We start from the raw sequence: 20763 nt of genomic DNA on the forward strand, positions 1-20763 counted from the left end.
AACCATACACACATAAGCAGCACTAAATAGACTCAGCTGGTCGTACCTATGTATTTATGCACAGATTTGTAGCAACAATAAGCAAAGAAACAGAGGCCATCAGTTGGAGAGGGAGTGAGGGGAGACAGAAGAGGAGCTGGAGGGAGGAAAGGGAATAGGGGAAATGATGTACATATATTCTAATTGAAATAAAAAGTGTTTATTGAAAAATGTGGCAGGGCAGTGATGGAGCACGCCTTTAATTCCAGCACTCAGGAGGCAGAGGCAGGCAAATCTGTGAGTTCGAGGCCAGCTTGGTCTACAGAGTGAGTTCCAGGACAGCTAGGGCTACACAGAGAAACCCTGTCTCAAAAAGACAAATAATAATAATAATAATAATAATAATAATAATAATAATAAAAATAAAATTAGGGTATAATAAAAACCAATTCTTTGTAAAAGCTGATAAAATAGAAAAATCCTTTGAAAGCTTGTTAAGAAAAAGAAAATTGGGAAGAGGTATATAATATTTAGAATGGGAACAAAAACATAACCATAGAAATATAAGAGATCAAAGAATTATAGAATAATACCATACATAAGCCAATTCTAACAAATTTGAAAACCATTTTCAGCAAAGTTTGATCATTCAAATTTAGCCCCCAATTTCTCTGAAATTTTGATTAGAGTTAATTATGAATGAAACATTAGTGATTAATAATTAATATATAATATATTGATATATAATATACAATAACAAAATAGTTCATAATTTCCATAATTACTGACTTATGGTAGGGATCACCTGCCTGTACTTGCCAAAGCTGCAAATCCAATATCAGTGAATCTGAGTCTCCAGGGTAGCTGCCTGATGGTTTCTATGCTTATCAAGAGCCCTGTCTGCTTCTTATCACTAATGCAGCTGAGAGACGCTACCCTAGAGTTATAGGCTGGGTAATTACAACCTGGCCACTTCACCAACGGCTTTAGTGGTGAATACCTGGTGGATACTTTATAGCTAAACTCTCTTTAGCCCTTAGTTTCTCTCCATGTGACTATTTCAGACTGTAGAACAAAGAGTCACTCCTGTGATGCCAGTACAATGCTAACAGTAAATTTGATACAGTACAAAGCAAAACCAAAACCTTGCAGACAAAGCTTACTACTGATTATGGATGGAATGGTTTAAAATAGCACTTAGAACCTAGCAATGGGCCGCAATAACATATGCTGTCATAGGCTTTATTCCATGCTTGCAAGATTAATTTAAATACGAGACCCTATCAACACCATTTATTTAATTAATTGACATATATAAAAACATGTTAATAGATGTTTAAAAGTCACTTGACAACATCGAGCCATCAAAAACTATAAGCATAATAGCTATACAGTAAGATTGTTTAAATATGATAAGGTCTGTTTTCTGAGAGTCAATATCAAATATAATTACAAGTTGAAATCTGCTGATGTTTTCAGTTGAAATAAGAAACTACACAGGACACCAGCATGCAACCTTGTTTAGTAATACCTGTCTTTGAGCAAATGAGTGACACAAGAACATGGGGCAGAAATGCCGTAAGAAGTAAAGTTTTCCTACATAGCTCAGCAAGTACTTAAAAATGGTTGCTCAGAGGCCAGGTGACGGTGGCACATGCCTTCAATTCTAGCACTCGGGCAGTAGAGACAGATCTACAGCCAGGGTAGTTACACAGAGAAACTCCATTTTGAAAAATAAACAAAAAAGCTTGCCCAGCACTAGCAGAGGCATGGCTCGGGAGAGAGGGTCCTGCCCCTCTCGGTGCTGTGGTCTGGGGTCCCAGCGAAGGCTCCGGGCTGACCAACTCAACTATCACCTAGGCCCACATCCAGGGCTTTGAGTTGACCCTTGCCAACATCTACCCCATCTGCGATCTGCTGGAGTGTGTGAAGGGACTGGTCATGCGGAACCATAGAGGCAGGTTTTTCCATGACTTGGGGCAAGAGTTTTGGTCAGTGTCCAGTGTTGATGGTGTACCAGAAGCCAGAGGCCCCCAACCAGACCAACAACTCATTGCAATGAACGTTTGCCAGTAAAATTGTTTAGGCAAAAGGGTGTGCTGTGTGACACATTGTAGCTTCCAATGCCACTGGAGAAGCGGGAAAGACAGGAGCAGAGTGGTACATGCACGGTGGACCTGGAGAAGCAATAGTTGTGATGGGTGGGAAAGAGGGCTGAGGTTGATAGAGGTCATTGCCCAGAGGGGTCGGCGAGATGTTTTTGTTTGTTTGTTGTTAATTTTAATTTTTAATTTTCTTTGGGGGGAAGTTACAAGGGTGGGAGATGGACATGGGAGGACTGGGAAATTGAGTGGGATTGGGGTCCATGACGTGAAATTCCCAAAGATTTATATAAAAAATAAATTATGTTGAGAAAAAAAAGATCAAGAGAAAACAAACAAAAATCTATAAACACCTAGTAATAAATATAACAACAGCAGCACAGAAACTCAGATGATAACTACAAAATCTTTTTGACCCCACATAAAAGGAGAGCTGAATAAATGAGAATAAAGAAATCTTTAGTATAAAGCCAAGTTGCCCCAAATAATATGCAAATATAATGCGACTCCATAAAGCTTTGAATTATGTGAAACACTTCCACATGGAAGACTGAATTCTTTGAAAATAGTTCAGAAATGTATGAAAAGCAGCAATGATTACTACTGAGCAGCATCCTAAGTACTTTGCATACATTAACTTACTCTCTTTATGAAGTGTGTGTGTGTGTGTGTGTGTGTGTGTGTGTGTATGTGTGTGTGTGTGTGTGTGTAGGGGTTTGGGTCTGTGGATTCCTGTGTGCCACTGTATACATGTGGAAGTCAGGGGACAACCTTGGATGTTGGTCCTTGTCTTTAACCTTTAGCCCTGTCTAAAGACAGGGTCTTTAAAGTCCCCTGTCTCCATTCACCTTGCCAAAGGAGCTCTGGGACCAATCCTTGTGCTACTATCCAGCTTCGTGTGGGTCCTGGGGATCTGAACTTGAGTCCTTGTGTGCGTGTGGCAAGCGCTTTACCCACAGAGCCATCTCCCCAGACCCCTTTGGAACTGTGTAATCTCACGAGTTACACAAAGCATGAGAAAACTGGTGATTTGATTCTTTGGGAGGAAGATCTTGGAATTGGAAGAGACTGTAGCAATATGGGCCGTCTTTTCCCTCAGCATGCTTAAGGGAACATAAAATAAATAAACCCTTAGAGAGGAAATAAATGCATGGCTCTTAACCAAACTCCTTAAGGCTAAGATTACAGTTAATGGTCAGAGGCCATGGGAGAGCCCCTGACTCTGAAGTTTACACACATCTCCACATCCTAAACAAACAGCCCTATGTTTTGAAAATACTTTGCAATGAATGTTATCAAATAGATGTACTTAACTAAATTTTTAAGTGTTAGACATACAGGCTATTTCTAAGATAATCATGCAGCAAGTATTTTCGGGAGGGAGGGCTGTCATAAAAAATGATGCTTTTAAAAGGTCTACCTGTAATTCTAGCTACTTGGGAGACTGGGGCAGAAGGATGGAGAGGCTGAGGCCATCTTGAGTAACCCTGTGAAACCCCACATTTTGAAGGGAAAAACAAGACTATAGAGGAGACAAATTCTTTTCAAGACCAAAGGATAAGAGCAACAGAATTATAAATGTAGTAATGCCCCAGAGGACCAGCATACTGAAAAAACACAGCCAGGAAATACAGTGCCTCTGGGTGCTTACAATGGTTGTTTTTCGAAAGCAATATCATGTGTATCTATAAAGAATTATTTCTATTATTTTTGGTTCCATCAAACTTTCTAGGGTTATACTATTTTTATAATGAGAAAAAGGAACCAAAAAACTTGAAGTTCAAGTTTATTTCAAACTCAAAGAACTTGTAAATAGCAGACGATATGGGCAGAAATATACATAATAGCTTTAGTTGGGTCAAAGGTCTTGGCATTAAAAAATTTAAAAAAACCCATATATTGCAGACAAGAAAATTCTAAGTGTTCTAAAATTATGAGTGGTTTAGATCCACTTTCAGGGAAATACTGGCCTTGTATGCAATTATAATGAGAGGCCAAACTCGCTTAATTATTATTATGGTAAAAGTAAAACTATTAGTTATTAAGTCAAGTCTAGCCTAGTCCAACCAACCCTTCATCTAATCTAGTAATTTCACTCGTTCATCATTATTAACTCTTTCATGAAGATATTCATACGGTCAACACTAGGTCAGACTAAGTGACATTTCCTCATCTGTAAAACAGGGGCAACAAAGAGCATTGGTCACCTCATGGACAAGACATGTTTGAGGTAACAGTCCGTGGGTGTGAAGCTCTAGGCACCAGGGAAATACTCAAAAGACAGAGCTTTTGATACGCTGCCCAACTCAGCCTTGATCCCTCGCAGCAAAGGATGGGGATGAATTGTCACCATGGCGGCCTGTTCACTGACAATTAACGGTGGTTGGTGTGTTTTATCTGAGAAAGTAGATGTAGCACTTCTATTTTCTTTTTTTCCCCATTTAGTTTTTTCGAGATCCTAAGTTGGTCTCTGAGTCGGGGTGGCCCACTGTACCTTCATTAGCCCCAGGGTGAGACAGACCCGACTCTTGCACTGCAGCAGCCCTAAAAACTTCTTGCTAGTTGATGAACCACCCCTCACCTGCATGTGAGGCGGTAAGATGAACCCCTCAAATGGTTCCAGGTTTCTTGGTAGAAATTGTGAGGTGAGAGCTTTTCCAGGAATGCCTGGTGGTGGTAACTCGTGGTAACCATGATTCTCCATGTCTAAAGCATCTTATGGCTGGTTGGAATAGCAACAAGATTCTCCAGACAGAAGGATGCTGAAAGTGGGATTTTCTATAAAGAGTCCATTTGGAATTTTTGGTCTGCACATGGGCTTCATGTAAGTCAAAATTTAATTTAGACAAACATCATGGACTTTCTGGCATCTGATAAAGGAGCGAGGTTCAGACACACATGCTCCCATCAGGTGGCGACTCATTAGCTGGAGAATCTCAGTTTGAAAGAGTTGTGGAGAGGGCCCTGTGGGCAAATACATGCAAAGTACCCAGCTTGGGTGGTACTCTGTCATGGTGACTCACTGCTGTTTTTGGCATCCCAATCACCATTCAGCCTTCCCTGTGGGTACACAAGGGCTTGACTAAGGAAGATCTTGCCTCATCTCAGTTGATTCCAGATTGAACTTAGTGAAAAGGACTCTGATTTTCCAGTTGACAAACTCTGTTTAGGGAGCGTAGGGATTGTGGGATATGGAGGAGAACTGTTTTGTTTTGTTGCCACCCAGGTTCACTTGTTGGCAGCTGTTTTTCTGTCACAGAAGTCACAGTGTCCTAGCTCATTGCCTGTCTATGTGGGATGCAGAGACGCGACAATTACTCCTACAAAGTGTATCCAGCACTGGTTGAAATCCAACCAATACGGTAAAGCAAAGCTTCACCAGGACAGACAACCACCTCGGTTTGGGTCTTCTCCAGCAGAGCCTGGGACAAGCATGTAGCTTGTGTGGGAGGTGGTCCTACAAAGATGTGAGTTTAGTTGGGAGACTGAGGCAGGGGAAGAGGAAATCTGACTTAACAGTGTACTTTGGGGGTTTCCACATCCAGCAGCAGGTCCTAGATGTTCCCAGGATCTGTAAAGCTCATTGGATACTCTTTGAAGCATCTTCCTAGAGGACTGACATCCTCTCTCATTGTTTGGGAGAGTCTGGGCATTTTGCAGCTCTGAAATCTTAGGCATCTGTTTGTCCCATGGTGGGGTGGAATTCAGAGAGGCCATGAAGTAAAATAAAAACAAAATGGGTCCGGGCGGTGGTGGCGCACGCCTTTAATCCCAGCACTCGGGAAGCAGAGGCAGGTGGATCTCTGTGAGTTCAAGGCCAGCCTGGGCTACCAAGTGAGTTCCAGGAAAGGCACAACGCTACACAGAGAAACCCTGTCTCGAAAAACAAAACAAAACAACAAACAAACAAACAAACAAAGAATGAGGGGTAGGGGTAACTTCTAGAAATAAATGCCTATAAAGGAAACAAAGCACTTCTCCCTCGATATGCTGATATGAAGGATTGTTGGGTAGAAGCCAATCAAATTTAGGGGACCACTCTGCCTTCTTGCAGTTTCCTAAAGTAGTACAAAGATTCTTCACACACACACACACACACACACACACACACACACACACACACACACACATTGCAGATGGAAATTCTTCTTTATAATGTTGGCTCATCAGCCCAGAGGCTTTTGTACCAGAGGAATCTGCACACAGACTTTCTTCTCATAAATTTATATTCCTGTTTTTTTTTTTCTTTCCACTGATGCCCAGGACTGCTTCTTCTTTGTGGTTTTATTTCTCTAAATGTATTATTCACTGTTGAAGCACTGTGTAGGGTAGGCTCCTAAGCACTGCCTTGAGAACCTTTTCTGCCAAGTGACGTGCAACTCAGTCTGTGATAAATTTGTTTGCTGCTCTGCAGCTCTCTCTCTCTTGTTACAGAGGCCTCTGTCCCAACAACGAGTTTATGAGGGTAAAAGAAAAATTACATTTTTTTCACCTCTACTTTCAAAATAGCTGCTCTTCCATACAAAGCAATGAGAATTGCCAAAACCAGGTTTTCTCAGAACTCTGGAATTTAACTAAGGGCTTGCAAAAATCCGAGGAGTCTTTTTTTGGAAAAACAGGGGCCGTAGTGAGAGAACGATGCGATACATTCCAAACTTCACCAGTTCCATCCGCTCCAGCAATTTCAAGAGGTCTTGAAACGTTGATAGCTCTCAAAGCAGTGTCCCAGGAGCCACTGCAGGATGCAGAGGTTTAGAGATCCTCCTTAATCCGAATCCCCAGGGAACAGGCTCTGCTGTGTAGACTCTGCTGTGTTTCTGCAAATCTAGACGATGACATGCGTGCACACAGTTGTGCACATGCTGAGACAGCCTTGCGCCCTCCTCTCTGGCTAACCTTAAGGCTCAGCCGAGCAGGAAGTGAAAGCAAAGGCCAGCTGGAAATGGCCTGCCCCAATGTTGAAGGTGTGTCCAAACCAACACAGACTCTGAGGCTAAAGAGAATGGGCAGAGGGTTGGGGGTGGGGCTGGAGAGAAGACACAGGGGTTTAGCTCAATGACTGTCCTTGTAGAGGACCAAGTTTCAATTCCCAGCACCTCCACTGCAGCTCACAGCCACCTGGGACTCTAACACTAGGGATAACAATGCCCTGTTCTGTACTCTGTGGGCTCCTGCAGACATGTGGAACTCATGGACAAGCAGGTACACACACACACACACACACACACACACACACACACACACACGAGACCTGTTGATTCAAGGCACTGAAGGAAACCTCTGCCCAAATGTTAGTTGACTGCCAAGTTAATCCAGGACTGACTCCCATGGCTGCACAGGACAGTGAAGACACTTTGCAGGATTAGTCCTGGAGAGTCACCTAAAAATACAGCAGTAATGAACACAGTAGCAAAGACACATGACTTCTTGGGGACAGAAGCAGAATCTGACTTCCAGAGTCAACACATTATATTATTTAAAATATTCATCTTTTAAAAAATATAGAGCATGCTACCAAGCATAAAGGTATGGCCTATAGAAGGCATGCGGTGGGGTGGGTTGGGGGAGGGGGAGACCAATGGACACTGCCTCGGGAAGCCCAGATGCCACACTTCACAAAGACTACAATATATATAAATATATATTAAATATATAAAGAGCTAAAGGAAGCCATGACTGAAATTTAAAATAAAGTAGAATAATGTCCAAATTGTAGAATATTGATAGAGTTAGAAATTATAAGAGAAGAAAGTAAGTAGAAATCAAGATTTGTGGAGTTGCTGCTGAGTGAATATTTTATTGACACATGTCAACTATATATAATAATGAGCTTCATTATGAAAATTTCATGCATCTATATCATGTATTTCGGTCATTTTGCCCCCTATAACCTTTTCTCATCCCTCTCCATTGTCAGATCTTTTTTTTTTTCCCCTGTGAGTCTGTGAATTTAACTAAGGCTGCTTGTAAGAGTTAGATGAGAGACTCTCTATCAGTGTCAGGGCACCTTATCTGTGGCTATCCTCCGGAAGAAAATCTCTCTCTTTCCCCTAATTACCATTAACTGAATTATATCCTCCAGGAAGGCTGGGGCGTTCTGTTCCCTTTCCTCTCTGAGGGAAGTGTTCCTGGGTCCCGTCTTGTGGAGATAACCACAGCTGCTGAGAGCTCGGGAGTGCGGCAGCTGTGGCAGGTAGAAGAAAACGTTCCAGAAGTCAACTCTGACCACCTTTCTTTTTCCTTTCCCAGGATGCAATGCGACTTGGATCAGGCGGCATAGACGACCCATTTAGGTAGGGCTCAGATTTCAGCACGTCGACTTGTTTTGAGACTCTGTGGTAAAGGTTACTCTTTGCAAAAGAAGCCTCTCTGACCAAAGCTAACAGCAGCCCTGATCGATGGGCATAAGCAAAAACGTTTAGAAGGTGATTGATAGGCACATCATGTCCTGTTAGTGAAGCAATGGCCGTAGCTTTCCATACCCTATTGGCTAGACTTACACAACCAGACACGAATTACTTCCAGTCCAATCAGAAAGTGCTTGGTTACCCCACAACAGACATCACTGTTGCACAAGTGGGAACCAGACCGAATGTTTATGGACCCCAAAATTCAGACCTCATCTTTAATATCAGTAACTCTTGGAGAGATGATTGTGTCATGGGAGAAGAACTCTCCGAAGAGGATTAGTACTCTTATGAAAACAATCAGACAGGTCCCTCATCTCTCTCTCCACGAGGATAATGTAACCTGGAAGAGATTATGCACCGTTCAAGCCAACCTTAGATTTCAGTTTCCAGAACTCTGAGAAATAAATGTGTGTTGTTTATAAGCCGCTCAGTTTATAGCATTTGTTGTGGCAGCCCAAACGCACCAAAACGAAAAACACTGAAACTAAAAAAACCAATAGAGGGGATGCTGGAGAGATGGCTCAGCTGGTAAGGACACCAGCTGCTCTTCTATGGACCTAGGTTCGATTCCCAGTACCCACATGGTGGCTTATGACGGTAACTCTGGTCCCAGGGGATCTGACACCGTCTCCTGGCCTCTGTGGGCACCAGACATGCACACAGTGCACAGACATAGATGCAGAAAAAACACCCATACACATAAAAATATATAATTAAAAAAAATTATAAAAAAAATCACTAGAAGGAACTGACAGCAGCTGTGAGCTGGCAAGAGGATGTGAATTTGAAATAGTGTCGGTGGAGATGACTAGTTGGTGGAAGAGTAAAGAAAAATGAACAGAGCCTTAGAGATAGCTGGTCACATCGAACATTCCAGAAGAGTTTGAGAAAAGAAGGATAACGAGCAGATCGAATGTTTGAAGAAACCATGACTAAAGACTCTCCAAAGTTGATGGAAAATGTGAACCTGCACATCCAAGAAGCTTAACACACTCCAAGCAGGATAAACTGAAATATACTGATACTTAGATGCATACAGCAGAGTCAAAAGTCAAAGACAAATGGATTCCTGGAAGCAACAGCAGAAAAACAACTCCTCACACACAGAGGAAGCTCATAACAGCGCCATCCATAATAGTCAGGAGTAGAAACAAATGTTTGGAGACATGGATGGACAAATGGATTAATGAGAAATGGGGGGGGGGGGCTAGATAATGGCATAATTCCACAGAGTCTAATTGAAGGTCAAAGGTATTTATTTAGGGTTTAACTCACAACAAGAATAATTGGGTTGGATGCAGAATCCAGGAGGGGTGGGGTGAAGTCCAACGTGGTTCTCAGGAGAGATCTGCCTTGATCCGCAGCACCAGCATCCAAGACCACGAGGTAGCAAAGAGACAGTGAGCACGTACTCCTCCTGGGTCTTAAGGGGTCCTCGACTCAGCCACACCTTGGTGGGGGACAGGTACCTAGCAGTTACCTGCTGCCTATGAGGGGTGGTGCTTCAGGGTAAAGCACAGACAACCACCCCTGCAATGGATGGACACATGGAGTTTTTATTTATTTATTTTTAAACATAATTTTTTATTGATTCTTTGGGAATTTCACAGCATGCACCCCAATCCCACTCATTTCCCAGTCCCTCCGTATCCGCCCTTCACCTTTGTAGCATCCCTGCAAGGGAAAAATTCAAAAGAAATTTAAAAAATTTTAAAAACAAATAAAAACAATAACTAACAAACAAAAATAAAAAAGAAAACAAACAAAAAAAACCCACTTCACTCCTCCGTCTTTCTCCCTCTCGATTACCTCTCCCTTTGTCTTGGTGGCATTGGGAGCTGTGCTGTATCACACAATAGATCCTTTTGTTCAAACAGCTTTCCTTGCAAACATTCATTTTGAATGGGTTGTGGGTCAGGTTTAAGCCTCTGACTTCTGGTACACCATCAATACTGGACCTTCACACCAAAATTCCTCTTGAGTATCCTACTGCTGCCCCGAGTCAAGGAGTTCCTGCAGCTGTGGTTCCGCAGGACCAGCCCCTTAATGCGGTCTAGCAGGTCAGGGTAGATGTTGGGGAGGGCCAACTCAAGGCTCTGGATGTGTGCCTGGGTGGTAACTGAGTTGGTCAGTCTGGGCCACTGGGATACATGGACTTAAAAACTGTGGCATATCCACATAAAACAATATTGTTTAGTCATAAAAAAGCAAAAAGCTCTATCTGATAGATGTTACACACAGGTGAACCATGGAAACATTCTTAATAAAAAAGAACCAGTCACAAAAGACTACATATCTTATGATTCGTTTCTATGAAATGTGAATAGGTGAATCCACAAAGACTAAAATAATTGTGTTTGCCTAGGGTGGGAAGCTGAAAGAATGAAAAATGGTCACTAATATGAATAAGGTGATTTAAAAAAAAAAAACCTCTTTGAATGAAATAGTAATGGCCAATGTTCAACATTGAAAATATACTAAAAGCACTAAATTAAATACTTTAAAACAGTGAGACCCGTGAATGTGTAGTTTATTCTAATAAAGCTTTTATTTAAACATAATCAAGCAGTCTACTTGGCAGGTTCTTCACTGTGGAAGGCCTGCTCCCACTTTTTCCCCAGGGTATTCTTGAGGAGGGAAAAGTGAGAAATATTTAGAGAGAAGGATAGAGGGGAGAGAAACAGATAGAAACACAGGATAGCTTGGGAGGGCCTGGATCAATATCTACCAGCCCCTTCTGTCTCTTCAAAAGGGCTTTTTATAGGAATAACAAGGGGAGGCACAAAAGACCTTCCCCTAACACAGCCAAGTGCAGACCTTCCCAATCACCTGGCAACCATGCACGTGGTCAAGCCATCCCTTATGCAGCCCTGCTGGGTAAAGCAAGCTCAGATCTCACTAGGAAACCTCTGTGGGCCTCCACACTTCAGGTAGGATGCTGGATGTCGTCTTGATGAGGAATTTGAGCTACCAGGAAACTGCCCATCATAGCTGCAATTAGAGTGGAGTGCAGGGGTATGATGTCAGTCCTGGAGAAAATGATTTTAAATAGCCTGCAGATGGCTAAAATGAACTATGAGTCAGGTCCTCTTTTTGAAATTGTGGAGGTTTTTGCTTTGTCCCCTAACCCTAGAAAGTAGAAAGGAAATGCCAATAAACAAAAGGTGCAGTTTGTGGTTTACCTGGAATCCCCCATCATTATTTTATAAAAAATAAAAGCCTAAATTTCACATTAAAATTCTAAAGTCTAATTAAAATCACTGGCAAGTGTTTTGTCTCTTTGTAACACATCTGGAAACAGATAGCAACCTGGCCCATGTGCTGAGGGCATGGAAGAGCCTGTGCCTTTGGGGTCTTCTATTTTGGTCAATTCCAAGTCTTGGCAAACTTAAGACTGGCTTTAGGAGCTATTAAAATACTAACCCTGGCTCTCTTTGCCTCACTGTATTTTCTTCCTTCACCCCCATTTGAGCATGATTAGGAGTGGGCTCAGGGGCTGCCGAACAGCATCCAAGCAATCGCCCTGTGGTCTGCGGTCCCAGTTGGAGAGATATAGATCTTGGAAAACTCAACAGCTCACTAGTTTTCAATGTGATCATTGAGAACCATGGCAAATGACTTATCTGAGGTCATATGAGATACGGAGGGGAAATTTCAGCACAGATCTCATCACCTGAAGGACTGTGTTTTTCCTACTTCTTTACAATCTTTCTCAAATATGGGCTGAAATAGCTGTTGTTCCAAGGGAAACAGTGGACTGAGTCAGTACCACACCTTGCCCTGGCCTGTGGCTCAGGCAATCTGAATGTGCTTTTTTTTTTTCATACAAAAAGCATCTTGTTCAGAGAGAATAAAGTGGGTAGTGGCCCATGGCCACTGCAGGAGCCAGCGGGCAAGGATGGATTTGAGACTACTTGGAGATCTCAGCAAGTGGAAACTTAAGGGCTCATGAATTAGTTGTTTCTTTTTCGACCAGAGCTACACAATACTCAGCATTCAACTAGTTTTAACCACATGGATCACTGACTTAAGTGCTGGGTTTTCTGCAGGCATCTGACATCATGACACTACTCGGTTGAAATCCCAATTCACAGAGAGAGGGATGTGAGGATGAGGAAGGAGAAGAACACTGAGAAATCAGGTCAGAGTAAGAGGTGGGATCCAGGACCTGAAGAGCCTGAGGTTGCATTTTAAAGAACGCCATCTTGAACGCCATTTTGTCGATAACAGGACACATTGCAACATTCTCAGTCCAGGTACAATGAGGACAGAATTGCTGTCTTGCAGGATCACTGAGGTTGCATCAGGAAGAGAAGTGGGAAGGATCAGAGACCAGTTAGGAATAGCTTGGCCTGATGGGTAATCGTGGCCAATAGTGCCCTCCAAGCTTGAGACCTGCTACTTTAAGTAACTGTTTCAGGGCATGGCCTCAGGAGGCATGGCAGTCGGCACTGCCTCTTTATGTACTGGGAGACATGCTTGTGATCAGATTTGAGACTCGGACTTCAGAGAGACAAGTTTGGATGATGGGTGTAAATGTTACAAGAAAAACTGGCATGGGGAAGAGAGGAAAAGAGGAGTGGAGAGGGATAAAGAATAGAAATTATGTTACCCAGATGAGAAGGCTCAAGAGGTCACTTGAAAACTTGTTTTGTAAGAACTGCTTTAAGAATAGTGCCAGAAGTTTCAAGCTGTGTAACTTCTTTAGTGATTATGTTTATCTTGAGATGCATTGTAAAGAGCTTAGATATTAAATAAACAAACCATCTCATAGCTAGTTCATGCACATATATCACGCCAAAGAGGTAAAGGGTTATCGAACCTCAGGAAGCAAGCTGGTCAGCAATTTCATTTGACACTGTGTCTGGAGCAGGAGCCAACCCTAACCTTACTTCTCAAGAGGACTTCAGATTTTCTGGGGGCTGGGGGCGTGGAGGAGATTAGGGCTAGAAGCCAGTTTACCCAGTCCCTGTCTGGAGCACGTGGGCAGATGTGAAAGTGGGGGTGATGTTCAGACCACACATTGGTTTCCTTGTGAAAACGCCAATGCAAATTTGTAACTATGGCAACAAAACAGCACTATTAAAACACAAAGTCTCTATGCCATTGCACTTAATTCACACACCCCTCCCCACCTCCAAACAAACCAAACAAACATGAATCCTCTGGTTTCTTGCTAATAAGTAAAGTTAGCATTATTCTTGTTTATCCATTTCATGGGGAAGATTTTGTTAAAAGATTTCAATTCCTCTATGACCCTTCCTAGTGCAAAGGAAATCATTTCAGAAATGTAATCTGGATTTGAAGATGACAACTCCTTATGACTCTAGAAGGAGGGAGATTTAGAGACAACCCAAATAAGAAATGAAGAAACGGCTTTAGAGCTTTCTTATTTGGGCACAAAATGAGAGATGGGGGCCAATGGTAGAACTTCTAGAGGACATAGAGATCGGGGCTGGGATTGAGGAGGAGGTGGTGGTCATGGAGCGATCAGGTCAGATCTTGTCTTTAATCATATGTTTTTATATTTTGTTACTTAACGGATTTTGTTCCACTCATTTGATTTTTTTTAAAAAATTCATTTTCTTAATATATTTTCTGTGCCCTTTAAAACTGATATCTGATGTTTCACTTTGCCTCAGTTCCTGCCTTGTTAAGGACAAATATTTACAAATAAGGAAAAGATATATAGTATACATTAGAAATTCTGATTGCACTTTGAGTTCTACTTGAGGGAATGTTCTCCATGCTTACAGACCCCAGCACCACCTCATGGCCAGGGACATTCCTCTGAGCAAGGCAAAACAACGTCATGCTCTCTTCCTCTGAGAGCTTTGAAGAGTTCCTGGTTGTAGACAATTTGGTTATACACCTTAGTAAAAATGTCTTATTTTTCCTATGCTTCAGCTTGAGTGAGTTTTTTTGGATCTGTGGATTTATAACTTTCACCAAATTAAGAAAATAATCTAAGCTATTTATTGAAATATTTTTATGTTCCCACCTCTCCCATTTCCCCTCAAGATTTTTGTTTCTCCAGTTGCACGTGTATTGGACCACTTGAAGATCTTAGATGCTCCATCTGTCTGTTTTTTCCAAATTCAGTTTCATTAGAGATAGGTTATATTGCTGTGCCTTCCAGCTCACTAATTCTACTTTTTTTTTTTTTAGCTCTAACTCACTGTTTACCCTAAATTTCAGGCACTTAATCAAATGAAGTTCTAATTAGGTCATTTTAAATATATTTCATTAACGTGTTTAATTTTCCCTTCACCTTCTTGAACACGTGGAATATGATACTAACTGCCCTTGTCTACCAATTCTAACATCCCTGTTACTTGCGGTTAATGTTTTGTTATATTTTCTTGCTTCTTTAGATACTTAGTAATCTTGGATTAGATACCAGATATTGTAAATTCTTCTTGTTGTCTGGTGGTTATTTTCATATTCCCATAAATATTTTTAGTGTTGGTTCTAGTAGGCAGTGTTCTGGAAACAGATTCTTTTGGGCTTCATATTAAAGCTCTGTGAATTAAAATTACATCAGTGTTTACTTTAGGGTTAATTTTTCCCCCCTCACTCCAGATTCTATACCCAATGAGCTATGAACTAAGAGGTTTTTTCCGCTCTGGCTGATGGGAACACAAGCCATTTCCCATCTATGCGAGCCTAATCCTATATTAACCTCAGGTGATTTTCTTCCCTCTCGATCCTGTTCAGACACTGGCTGAACAGTTAACTAGACTCCACACTTCTCAGCGGTCTGTGCAGCTCTGTCCACTCTGATAGTCTGTCCTGAGAACTCTGTCTTGGTGTCCTGTAATTCCAGTTGCGGCTCCTTAACTCCAGGAGACCTCCCCTCTGTGTCTTGGAAGAAACGGTTCAGGCAGAAGGCTGGGACAATCGGGGAGCTCAGGTCTTTTGTTTCCAGGAGAACCAGCTAGGTCTTTGTCAAGCCTCTTTGCTTGAAGTGAAAATCTGCAGCTTTATGGTTTTTGAATGTGGTTGATGAATAATATTTTTGGCAAACAGTAAATTACATCTGGACAGACCAATTAAAGCTTTCTGAATATTTTAAGATGCCCTCATAAAATTTACATCATTTTCAAGTGTTGAAGCATAATTCTCATAATCTTACACTCACACTTTTTACATAAATACTTGGGGAGCAAGTGAAAGTTTTGTTTCTCATTAATGAGGTAACTGGAAGGATGCTAAAGTTAGTTATCAAAGTGAGACAAAAGAAAGCAAATGACCTATTAGAAGGAGGAATAGAGGGAGGAAAAGGGAGAAAGGGAGAGGAGAAAAAGAAGGGGGAGAGGAAGAGAGAGGGGGGAGTGCATACTGGAATAAATATTCTAATTTAAAAATAAAACTGGCTAGCGTTCCAGAGGGCAGTGAAAGTCATATGACCTCTGGGTATATCTTCTTCAATGAACAAAGATAATTTTTATCTTTTCACGCAAAATTTACTTGTACCATATCACATTCATTTTCTGCAAGTTAACATCGAAACCTTTATGGATCGAAATATATCTGATGTTTAAATTGATGGTGTTAAGTAAAATAGTAGTCATTTTCTCCTCTGGTTGGATGGCCCAGTGTTTTCCGGAGGCACTGAGTAGCTGCCACAAGTCATCTTTTGATTTATTGTCAAGTTTTGGAAAACTTACCTGGGAACTCCCTGTAAATCACTGAGATCTGCAATCACCCAGTTACCTGCATCTGAATTTGCTCATTTAATGAAAAGATTGTGCTAACTGTGGTCTTTGTATGTTAGAATCACCTGGGGGGGGGGGGGGCGGGTGGTGGTGGTGCTTTTCAAAACTAGGAAAGCCAAGACCTGTTACCAAACCAACTAAATTAGACTCTTTGAGGGTGCAGCCTGGGCATCATTAGCTCTTTAAAAAGGCCCATAGTTATTCTAATGTTCAGTTAGGGCTGAAAGCCACTGGTCTAGACAGGGTTTGCTCAGACCCCTTTCAATAATAACGCCCTGTGACTCTCCAGCTCGGAACACAGGCAAATCACTCTTGCACTGAAGACAGTAGACATAAATACAGGCTCTGCTGACTGCAGAGCATTCCCAGTGACTTGAAAATGATTCAGGGCTGCCAGCATTCATCCCATGGCGTGGAAACTGCAGGAAAGGCCAGGGGTGGGAGAGCTGAATGACTGGCCTTTGTGTTCCAATTATAGTCAGCTCGAGTTGTTAGAAAGAGATAGGAATGTCTGCTGTCAATTTCTCTTAGAAAAAGATAGATCGGAATTCATTTTGGGCCCCTGCCTCTAGCCTGCTGAGCTTGGCCCTGCCCCCAGAGTGAAAGTCCTTTCACTTAGTTATTATTGGAGATTGCATTTCTGATTCCAGACTGGACATTAATAAATTCAGGCCATGGCTACTAATATTCACCAAAAAGAAAATACTGCAGCAAGTACAAGCCTTTGAAATGGCCTCAGACAATGGAGCTCTATTTCAAACTCCATCCCTTCATGCTTGTTATCGCTGAAAAGCATTTTTTGTAGCCTTTATTAAAAATGGAAAAAAATCATTTTTTGAGAGTATGGGCTTTTGAAGCTTCTCTTGTTACTATGTCTATGAAGAACATGCAGAAAACGTAACAAGCTGAGGAAGGCAGACATTAAGGAAAGTAAACCTGATATGTTTAAAACATTTTTTGTATGTCTTTTAAATATAAGAGGTTTTTAAATCGAAAAATCAGTGTTGATTTATTTTCAAACGGCTTTAGGGATCTTTCTTAATTGTATGACTTCTCTGTTGTGTTACCATAGTGAGTAATACTAATAAAAGTCCAAGTGACTTTTATTAGTATTAAACCCTTCACCTGGTTCTTGATTATTATGTCGTATTCGTTAGATTTTCTTTTTTAATTCATCCATGTCTTCCCTGATACTGTTTATGATAATAAGCTTTCCCCCCCTTATAATGAAACGTCCCTGTGAGTTAGGTAGGGACAATATTAACTTGTCCAGCCATTTGAAAGATGAGAAAACCGTGACTCTGAGATAGCAAGTGACCTATTACCCCCCAAAAAATGGCAAGCAGAAGACAAGAGTAATATGTACATATTGAGCTCCTGATGTCTGGGGTCCCCTCCCCATTTACTCGGTTTTTCTTTATAACATGTGTTTTCCATTAAGAAGTTATCTCAATCATTAATTCTTTCAGATAACCTCACAATATTTCACATAAACGAAGAATAATGTTTCAAAACTAGGACTTTCTAGTTCAGTTACGTCATCTATCAATGCTACTTGCGATCCTAAGTTCACTGCTCCCTTTTAAATTTTTGCACATGACCATTCTTTTAACTATTATTACACACACGATCATGGGACCTGGGAGGAAATGAGAAGCCAGGAGGTTGGGTAGACAGCTGAACCACTTCGCAGAGCTAGAGCCGGTGAGTAGCCCTGAGGGTGGGGCCTGGCTAGACCGAATTTAGGGAGGCCTGGACATTTAGTTAGAATTTCCAGGTGTGAAATCTACAAGGTGGTTGAGGATATAGTTCTGGAACTCCGCAGAGGAACTGGGCTGAGCGTGAACAGTTGGTAGTGATTGGCTTGGAGGTGCTGTTAGCTGAGTCTTGGGGACGGATGAGGTCATCCAGGGAGAGAATGGAGAGCTAAAAGAAAGGAACAAGAAATGACTGTGGACAGAGAAACAGCTTAGGAGGAAGTCAGGGAGCAAGGAGAAAAGCATGGGAAGGTTGTTAATATTCTGATCCATCCTTTGAAATCCTGCCCCTTGGTGCCGCCCTGCATGTAAAAGAAAAACTCCACCCCTTCTCTCTCTTCTGCTTCCCTCCCATGAGGTGTGTACCCTCAAACCCCCCCTCTTCCTCTCTCTTCTCTCCCTCTCCTTTCTGCCTTTTCCTATCTTTCTCATTATCCCTCATTATAATAAACCATTTCCACGAGGATGCAGCCTCTGGGTGGTGAATGTCCACCCGCTGCCCTGCCACCATGCCCGCATGGAGTGGGTCACCAGTCAGTCTGCCGCTGCATCTGCCCAGAATGCCAGCAGGTATCCCTGCATACACAAGATACCCTGGGGAGGTGGGATGGGGGTGGGTGGGGGGTGGGGACACCGGACGGGACACACGTAATAATCATAACAAAGGTGACTCCGTTTATAGCCCTAACCTTGTCTTGCCCCAGGCTACCCCATCCCAGTGACCGCACCAGCTACCAGCTGCTCTGTAAGCAAACAGCTGTCTCTCTGATTACTTCCTCCTTCCTCCCATCAATAAGTCTTCTTATCAGTTCCTGAGGATCCTTGAATTTGTTCACGCCTCTTTCTCTTTCCATTGGTACCTTCCACCTGCCCTCTGACCTATTAGCCTGCCTTTCCTGCCTGGACACTGGCAACCGGCTCCTCAGTGGTCTCCCCGCCTCTTATCCCGCCTCCTCACTTGCTTGGACCATTGCCACTGGGGAGAGTACTCATAAAAGTACAAGGAAGATCCTACAATTTCTCTGTTTGACCCCTAAATTGCTCCTGTGGCATAGCATATGATTTCTGCCAGGCTCTTAAACCTCGCTCTGGACCGTTCCCTCTCACACTCCCTAAACCCAGCTGCAGTGACCTCGCTATTTTTGAATATACCCAATTCTTCCCACGGCCCTGGCCCTTGTCTTTGCTAGTCTTCTATGGAAAGCAATCTTCCCCAGGCTTGCTCAGGGCTGGCTCTTGTTTTTCAGTGAGGCCTCACCTGAAATGTTGCCTCCACAGGGGGGCCTTCCCTAGCCACCCCATCAAATTAGCAGTCACGCAGTGACTAAGAGTCTGACAGTGAGGAGAAATCTGAGGCCAAGGTTTATTTCCCTCTGAAGGCTGTGTGCAAGAATCTGCTGCTGTCTTTGGCTTCCACACTGGCTGGCTTCTTCTTCCCTTATCCTGCCTGACCCATGAGCTTCCCTTTGTGAGTGCCTCTGTCCAAATGCTCCACCCCTTTATAAAGCTAGGGCTCATGCTGGAGTAAGGCTCACGTTGATGGTTTCCCTTTAACTTGATGACTTCTATAACAAGGCTTTGCACCCCAGAATGTCAACAAGTCGGGGAGGGGGCACAACTCTACCCACAAAGGCACAGCCGAGGACCATCCTATCACACGGTTGCATTTTCTTCACAGCATTTGACCCTGTCTGAAATTGTATTGCTTACCTTTTATTATCCACCACTGAAATCTCCATGGGGGAGGTGGGGAAAGCCTTGCCAGCGGTCCTGACTTATCCCGTTACCATAGCTACCGCGGGCACCTCGCTGCAAGCTTCTGCAGCTTTCTCTTGGAGGTTTCCCCTAGCATGCTTGCTGTTACGTGAGTCAGGAGGGGGATGCTGGGAAAGGTCATGACAGGTGAGCCTTGGTAGAGGAATCTCCCATCTTCCTCACCTATTGGAGGCAGCTGAGGTTATTTTTGGCCATCGCCGAGCTGTTGTTATAGGACTGAGCCGAGTTACCCATAGCGTTCACCAATGTACCTGTGTTGGCTTCCCTTTCCCACCTGGCCCTCCTTGAATTCCATACTAGAGTCTCCATGTCTCCAGTCAACGACTTACACGCCATCGTGTCCCTGGGAGAACCCACTGTACGAAGGTCTTTATCATCTTGTATCCCGACCCTTAAAAGCCCATAATACAAAATGTATGGTAAATGTTCAATATATAATAATGGATGAATGAACAGAGGTCATGCCTGACACTATCAAATGATGCACAAAGGTTTCTGGTAAAAGATACTTTTAAATAAGAGCAATGTGGCAATTAGGGAGTCACTGATGGAAGGGGTGAAAGTCTAGTTTGGGTGGATGGTCAGAGTTGGATAATAGGCAGCCGGGGCAGGAGAATTAGCTTTAATTAGGTGGCAGGGTAGGAGAATGATTTGACTTTTTTTTTTTTTTTAATGAGAAGTGTTTCTGTATATTTGATGCTGACTTAATGGCAAAGGAAAGGAGGAAGGTAAATGGGGGGGGGGGGCTATCGATCAGCCTTAGATGGCAAATTACTGTCTGAGTTAGAAATACAGATGGAGGGCTGGATGGTGGTGGCACACGCCTTCATTCCCAGCACTTGGAAGGCAGAGGCAGGTGAATCTTTACATAGTGAATTCCAGGACAGCCAGGGCTACACAGAGAAATCCTGTTGACAAAAAAAAAAAAAAAAAAAAACAAAACCAGAAAGAAAAAAAGAAAAGGAGAGAAAGGAAGAAAGGAAGAAATATAGATGGAGGATTTAGTCAGGACAGGAGAGAA

General features: G+C 42.6%; 1 long non-coding RNA gene across 1 annotated transcript; it reads right to left on the reverse strand.

Moving 5' to 3' along the window:
* Window positions 1-17149: 17149 nt before the first annotated feature.
* On the reverse strand, window positions 17150-19811 carry LOC128117314 (uncharacterized). Its single transcript, XR_008220787.1, has 2 exons — window positions 19677-19811; window positions 17150-18135 (listed from the first exon to the last, which is right to left on the reverse strand). It is a non-coding gene; the product is annotated as an uncharacterized LOC128117314 (long non-coding RNA).
* Window positions 19812-20763: the final 952 nt, after the last annotated feature.

This window comes from Peromyscus californicus, unplaced genomic scaffold, assembly GCF_007827085.1.
Source record: "Peromyscus californicus insignis strain IS unplaced genomic scaffold, ASM782708v3 Scaffold_21__1_contigs__length_65335640, whole genome shotgun sequence".
Classification (NCBI taxonomy): Eukaryota; Metazoa; Chordata; class Mammalia; order Rodentia; family Cricetidae; genus Peromyscus; species Peromyscus californicus.